The following is an 8,023-nucleotide window of genomic DNA, read 5'->3' as shown; positions in this document are numbered from 1 at the left end:
AAGTCATCTTATAGGGCAAATAAGCTGTGAGAAGAATTAAGTATGTTGGAGAAGGAAAGAGACATGGATGGGTAGAGGGAAACATGTTATTTTAACATGGATATAGAGTATAATACTTTCAGAGTTAGTTTTCTCACATGACTTACACATTTATCCTACCGAACTTCAAGATTTTGAGAACCGCTGCACGGTTTTGGGATGCCAAAGAGCATCTCTTCCACTTTAGCTTGGATGAACTTTGCCCAAGTTTTGAAGAATTTTGTGCTGTGTCTTTGACCCACGTTGACCATGTTGTTCTTTGAAGTCATTTTACCTATTTTTATCATCTTTAAATCTAGGATAATCTTTTATTCTATTCATTTCTCTTTTGTGGATGTAACACTTGATGTTTTGTTGCATATTCATGATCACATGAAACAAATGAACATAATTTGTTTAGTCAAATTTAGAAACTTGTGCTATTGACAGGAATACCAATTTATTACTTGACTGACTTAAAGGAATAAATGGTCAGAAATTTGATGTAGGAGACAACCCATTTGTTGAATGTTAAACTCGAATTCTTTTAGGCCCTTTTCTCCGGGTTCTTTTTATTTTGTTTCTGTACCAGGTCATTTTTCAGTATTCACATTTCTCTGAACTTATTTCCTTTCTTTTTTTATCATATTTCTCAACTCTTGTTGAGCTTTTCAACTTACCTTAATAGGGTATAGCCTTTACCATCTGTTTACAAAGAGTTGAATTAAGCAGTTGAATCAATGAATATAAGCAAAACATATGTAACATGACAACCTCGTTTTTTGTCGGGATGATGTGGCCAACAAGTAACAGCTTCTCCTAAAAAACTCTTGCACACTCATAACACATAGTTAGTCGCTTGTGGCTTCTCCGATGGTAGGGATCGATTGCAAGCACTCCAACAATCAAGTCAGTCGACGATATACTACGGATGAGATATTAAGAATAATATAGCTGTATGTTTTGTATGTAAATTCCCTTTCAAATGGTTATGTGAGTAAGTTTATATAGGGGTGGATGAAGATTACCGACCGTATGATGAGAGCGCACGTGGCTTCATCTAAAGGTAAGTATCGAATATGTCTCCTTCAAGGTGTCAGTCTGCCAATCATAGATTGGTTTACTGACAATTAATGCAATATTAAATGCTCTGAAATGTGGACGGATGATTTGATCTTAACATCAACTCAATCAATCATTAAGATTTGTTTAGTAATGCTACATGTACACTTTTCGTGTACTTAATGTTTTACACCCCCACATGGGCCCCCTCCATGTGAGGGTGGTGCAACTCATTATGTACACGTAAAGTGTACAAGTAGACTATTATAAAAAAGAGGAAATTTCATTGGGTATCAAAAATTGAGTTTGCTTTATCAAAATTGTCACCTTTTAAATTTGCTATCAAAAATATCAATTTTTGACATTTTTGCCCCTTTGAAATATTAGAATACCAAACATGTGTTAATTGTACTGTGTCAGTATCTCAAATGGCGGCAGACGAGACCAAAATGCAAACCTAATTTCTCCAATTTTGACTTCTCCATTTCCCTCTCGTCTCTGCGTTTCACACTCTGACTGCCTCAGTCGCCGGCTTTCTTATTGTCTGGCAAAATCGCCATCATCGATCGTCGGGGAGATCGGTTGTCGTTGCTGCGTCGAGGTACCGGCTTTGAAGATTTTGGAAATCTACGTTTCGGTTATATCTTGCCGCCGACGATCACCCACAACCTCTCCGGTCTCTGGCACTGGCCCGCTGCACCATGTTTGTGACAACAGACTCCGTGAGTCCGTGAATCGTGAGCCTCCTGCCTCTCTCTCTGTCTCTCTATTTTCTGCAAAAATGGTTCAGTTCGTGAGCTCCTTCCTCGCATGTGAAGTTGTTTATTCTCTTTTAGTTTTGTGCTTCCTATGGTATTGTCATTATTAATTGTGAATACTGTCACTTCGTTTCTGTACTATTATCTTGTTTAAATGGACGCTTCTGTAGTTGTTAGGAGAGTGCTTCTTCTGGAGATAAGTGCGTTTCTGTACAAACTTTGTGCTAACATTAGTATAGTATTTATTCAGTCCAGCCTGCTTGTAGCATTTTAGCATTCTCATTGTGATTTTACTTGGATATGGCTTTGCTGTTATTGAGAAAAAATGAAGATGAATGTTTAAGGAGAAACACTGGATTGCTGGGCTTATGTATTCTGTGGTTATTGTTTGTCTAACATTTGTCTACTTAAAGTCATTATAATTAGAGTAGTAATACTCTTAACGTACTTTGTCATAATGCTATGGTGGTTGAAATTTTTTAATTTGGTGTTATTGTCAAATCTGGACATTTTTACATACTGTTATACAAATGAACAGCTTGATTCGAATATTTCAACTGATATTCTTTTTATTCAATCCAGCTAGGAGGGAGTATTAGAACAAAATAATAGTGCGTTTCTATTGCTTTCATGTTATCACACTTACAGTATGGCACATTAATACAACATGCAAATCTTCAGGATTTGTTGCTTTCTTCATGGAAAAGTTCTTAACTTACATGCTGAGAACCATAACGTTATGTCTTCTAACAGTTTATTTAAGCAAATGTGTTGAAGGCTAGCTGCTTGGGGAATAACTTTGAGCTTCCTTTGAAATTATATTCAACAGGGTGTTTAAGTTTTTCTCTTAGAATGATAAAATTAGTCTACTGCACTACAGAATGAAGAAATATTGACTACATTGCACATTTGAAAAACTAATAAGGCCTCTAGATTGGTTATATGCATGTAGACCTTAGGTTAATTCTTGTAGAGACATAGTAGCCTCACATCTATTTATGAAGCTCTTGTTTGGTAGGGATTAAAATCAGATTTTTAATAGATTTTGATAAAAGTTGATGAAATGTGTGGTTGAAAAGTTGTGGGTCCTATAAAATGTATGGTTAATATTAGTTGTTGATTTTGACTTTGATTAAAAATCTGAATTTTAATTTCTACTAAATAGGGACTAAATATGACATTAGCTTATGATGTGAATCAATTATGATGTGAATCAATATGTTTTTGAGTTAATATGACTGTGGTTTATGTAGAATGTTCTATTTTGTTGTCCCAGATGATTTATATTATTACTTAATGTCTTAATAGTTATTTCGTAATTGAACTTTATCTTCTCAGGTTGTATTGGACTTGTCTGTCCTTGCTTCCTTTTTGCGAAAAATGCTGAGTTTTTGGGGTCTGGAACTCTATTTGGGTCATGCATGACACGTCGATATTAGAAATGTTTTGCTTACTACAGTTTTGTCGTCAATTACTATTGTCTTAGTCAGAGTAGGTGTTTTGGATTAGCATATTTGCACGTTGTTGTCTTCAATTGATATTGTCTTCAATTGCTATTGTCTAAGTCAAAGCTGGTGTTTTGTAGTCTGGATATGGTCGTTGAGGTATACTTATCGTATTTGCACGTCGAGAACTGTATCGTGCACTACTTCGAAAATGTACACAATGTTTTACACTATCACTCTCCATGCACTAACATGAAGTGTTAAATGACTTACCACCAAAGTGTTGTTCCCGACAGTTAGGCTCAGTAATTCTCGACAGATGAGCCTCTCCACCGATGAACTGTCGGGAATGAGAGTTCATTTCTTCCGTAGTTATGCAAGTTGAATTTTGGTTCCGACAGTGCACGTAAGTTTCTCATTAAAAATACTGTTATGCTATGATGTCACGATTTTGTTCATTGATCCGTCGTTGCAACATCGTACGTGTGTTTCGCATTACTATTACTCAAACGTATGATCTCACGATTTGTATAGTGGTGCCAACATTGCATGTGTGCTTTTGCATTAACATAATTGCAATGCTATGATCCGGACATTTGTTGATTGATTATTCAATGCACCATGTTCGTTGAAATGTGGTTCTATTATTTCCCTGTCATGTGTCTTCAAATACTACCATCTGACGTATTAAATTTATGTTCAACTGCAAGAGGGTGAATGGATTTTGAATATCTAGTTCCAAAGAATGCACGGCTGAGAGCTCACATCTCACAGCGAAGCAATCTACGGTACGTGAAGACAGTCCTGGAGCATTTCGATGAGCGATAGCGTACGGACTTCCGTAACTCATGCCTAGGGTTCTTATCCGAGGTTCGAGATCTCCAATTCTCAGCCCAACTAATCCAGCAAGTCGTTTTCCGCTACATACGAACTAAAAAGGCCAGCGAAATATGGTTTAAAGTGTAAGGCCACTTAGCCAGGTTTGGCCTACAAGAGTATGATCTTGTCACGAGTTTAATGTGTGGTCCTCTTCCAGATGACGCCGCGATGGACCGAGTTCTACAAAAGAAGAGGTTGAAGGATAAATACTTCAAATCAACGGAGAGGATTTCATGTGGCGAACTTTAGAAGGCATTTCTCCAACCGTCGACGCCTCGAGCTGATCGGCACAAGCTCGGGCTTGCTCTAATTATCGAAGGAGTGTTCAATGCTCCGGATAGCCATGCCGGTATTGAACTTCCGATGCTGTCGATCGTGGACGATCTGGACATGTTATATTCCTACCCTTGGGGTAAAGTATCGTACATTCGTCTAATAAGGGGCTTCCGATACAGACTAGGAGAAAAATTTGTAGATGCCACAAATAAGAAGGAGAAGGCAGTTACTTATACAGTTCACGGCTTCCCCATTGCCATGCAGGTACTACACACAAATTTTGTACAACGTATTCATTATTTCATCAGAAATGTATTGTCATTGATTCCTTTAATGTTCAACTCACAGTTACTATCTGCTGTAACAGATCTGGGCATTCGAGGCAATACCAGAAATTGGGGATGGGTTTGCTCACCAATTGGGTCATCAATCCCCACGGCTTCTGAGTTGGACGTGTACCAAACAGTCGAAACACCGAACGTATGATGCATTTTTCAAGAACATTAAGGTATTGGATTGCGTTTCGTGCATACGATCCGCATGTGCCGTTACTCGTTACATTTTGGGTGACATTAATTTATTTTATGTTGCAGCTGCACGTGTCCGCGACGCTTCGTCCCACCGAAACCGAGCTTGGACAACCATGTATCTCCACCCTCCTGCCGTTTGAAGATCGTACTATACCTGTGCTGGACGAGGTTGCAAGGGACATTATCCCTGGACGGCTTCACCCAGATCCTTTGCCCAGTGGGGAGAATATTGGAAACTCAAGAGGGGAGTGCACAATGGTTTCCAGTGGAGGAGGCTCCGAGGACGATGATGAGTTGGGGGACAGTGAGGACGAGGGAGCCCGTGAAGAGACCGGAGGTGATAAGAGTGGAGACAGCAATGGAGAGGCCTCGGACGAGGGGGACAGTGAAGATGACCACACTCGTACACCGCAGACTATGACATATTCCTCTCCCCTCATGCACAGACGTACTTCTCCCATTCACGCACCCTCCACATCTCATGTACGACAAGGTCAAACCTCTGGTGCGAGCCTCACGAGAGACGAGGTGGAAGAACTATTGCTCGATCAAAGAACGCTCATCGAAATTTGGCTACGCACAGTGAAGCTTGAGATAATGCAGCACGTGACCGATGAATTTGTGAAGGTCAGAGACTTCATTTCTACCCTCGTCCCCCCAGCTCTCTCTAGAAGTACTCCACCTACGGCTCAGGCGGCGAAGGAGCCCACAGTTTTGGCTACTTCAGTGCATGGTATGTGTACTGCATTTAAATTGTTATCTACTATATGTTACTTATGTTTGGTGACATTGAGTACACATGGGATTTGTGACTTAGACGAAAATGGAGGCGACACCGACCCTGTCCCGGAATGTGCGGACCCGCAAGGTATGTGCATCAATTACTATGGATACATTTTCATGTCTTCTTTACTATTTGATACTAGAAAATACGTAACCCCCTTACATTTTTGCAATTGTTGTTTTGTAGTGCATGGAAGAGGCTTCTCCCCATTTTCGGTCGATCATGACGAAGATATGGACAACGAAATGCAAGAGCGGAACGGTGCGTGTCTTAAGTTCCGCATAATATTTGATTTCATACATAGGTCTCACCTCATTCGAAAGTGTGTATACTGTAAACCCTGAACGACACGCGATTTCTAATATTGGGTATGTTGGTACTCATGCGTAGATGGAGACGGCATGGAATCCGAACCAGAACTGAACGGTGACGACGGCGACGTAGCTTCCGGTGGTTTGGGGAAACGTGAGGACGACGGTGTTGCGTCCCCTACTGGCATAGCAGAGGCGGACGGTACGTACACTACGGTGGTTTACTTCTATTTCACTAGTTAGAGTAACGTGTAATATTTGGATCATTTACTTACGTATGACCTCATGCACTAGTATGTATTCTCGACTGTTTGAAGTATACAGTGTTACTAATATTTCGTCGCATGTTAATTTCATACTAGGTGGACGCGGCATGGATTCCGAACTAGAAAAGAACAGTCAGGATGATGAAGTGTCTTCCAATGGTTCGGGGAACCTCTTGGACAAAGGTGTTGCGTCCGCTAGTGGCGTAGCGGAGGTGGATGGTAAGTACATTGTGGTGGAGAACTCATGATGTCACCCTAACCCAAATTCGCGATGCAAATGGATGAAGTGCTAATTAAAGTGGAATTGTTTTGTAGGCGGTGCGACAAACATGTCGGGGGAGGCCAGCCTACCCGTGCAATGCAATGACCCACCCACCACAAAGAAGCGACGATCAACACGCATCCGAGGTCCTGCTGTATCTACAAAGACTCCGTACACCAGGGGAAGGGCGAAGAGAGTGAAGAAATGAGGTATTTTTGGCGTAATTTGACATTATTTCAAGCTTGTGTGGAGTTCGTCTTTGCGTAGTCGTATGTTTACGTTAATCTAAAGGAGCATGTCGAATATTATAGGAATATTCTCATAACTGTTCATATCACATGCAATTGAAACATAATATTGTCGAATTTTGTCATGTTCAGTCTATAAAGGAGCATTTCGAAGCCATTTGGGTCCATTTTTGCAATTAAATGGGTTCGGTTCGGTTATATTTACCCCATTTTCTATCCGGTTAGGTTGGATTATGGGTTATCCCTTTAACCCAACCCGAAGCCGACCAACCCAACCCTATACAAAAGTTAATTTTATAAATGTGTAGAAATTATAAAACGAGTATAAGGTCCCTCCCTTTTCCCTGACCCTTCCCATTCCCGTTTTCCATTTCCCCCTCAGAGAAAACCTAGTCTCCTCCAATCCATCACGAAGCCGATAGTCGCCCTTTATATTGTTGATTCTAACCCTGAGTATTTATCACTCTTTCGGTGTTTTGATATTTGATATTGTGGGGAGAAAATGCTGAAAATCTCAGCTTTCTGCAAACGAAGGTGAGAAATTTTGTTCCGCCTCTGTCGCTGTCGGTATCCGACTTCAATCCCCCACCGTCCTATGCTACCATGTAGGTGAGTACTTTTCTTTAACCTAGATTCACTTCCTTTATCCTTAATATCTGATATAGTTGAAGTTTTTTAAGAATTGATTATGCTTTGTTTCTTTAGTATGTTTGTGCTTTTATTGGTATTCGTAGTTCCATTTCAATTGTATGATTCTTGGAAGACAATTTTCTAAGTATTCATATTTGTATATGAAAATCACTGGATTGGATGTTGTGCTGTTGATTGCTTCTGAATTGGGTTGGATGACCGAACGAGATGAGTTTCGTGGGTTAATGTTGCATTGAAGTGACAATAAGTTGACTGGGAATGTATCTATATATTTCATAAGGCTTGTCAAATTTAGCACTCCAATTTTAAGTAACAAAGGTTAGAAGTTTAAATTTTAGCTTCCACTCTTTGCTTTGGATTATGGATTTCATTATACTTCAACATTGCAGTCTTGTGGAGTACTTTTTAGTTTACTGATGTTTTTCTTCTTTATGTATGTAAGAGCACCATCGTGTCGTTATTTGTTCAGTTGAGTGTTCTTGTCGGAAGTGCTGTATATTTGCGTTTACCAAATTAACTTCCATGATAACTTT

The sequence above is a fragment of the Olea europaea genome, unplaced genomic scaffold (genome assembly GCF_002742605.1).
Source record: "Olea europaea var. sylvestris unplaced genomic scaffold, O_europaea_v1 scaffold349, whole genome shotgun sequence".
NCBI classification, from domain to species: Eukaryota; Viridiplantae; Streptophyta; class Magnoliopsida; order Lamiales; family Oleaceae; genus Olea; species Olea europaea.
The sequence above is the reverse complement of the archived record's forward strand: the minus strand, read 5'-3'. Positions refer to the sequence as shown.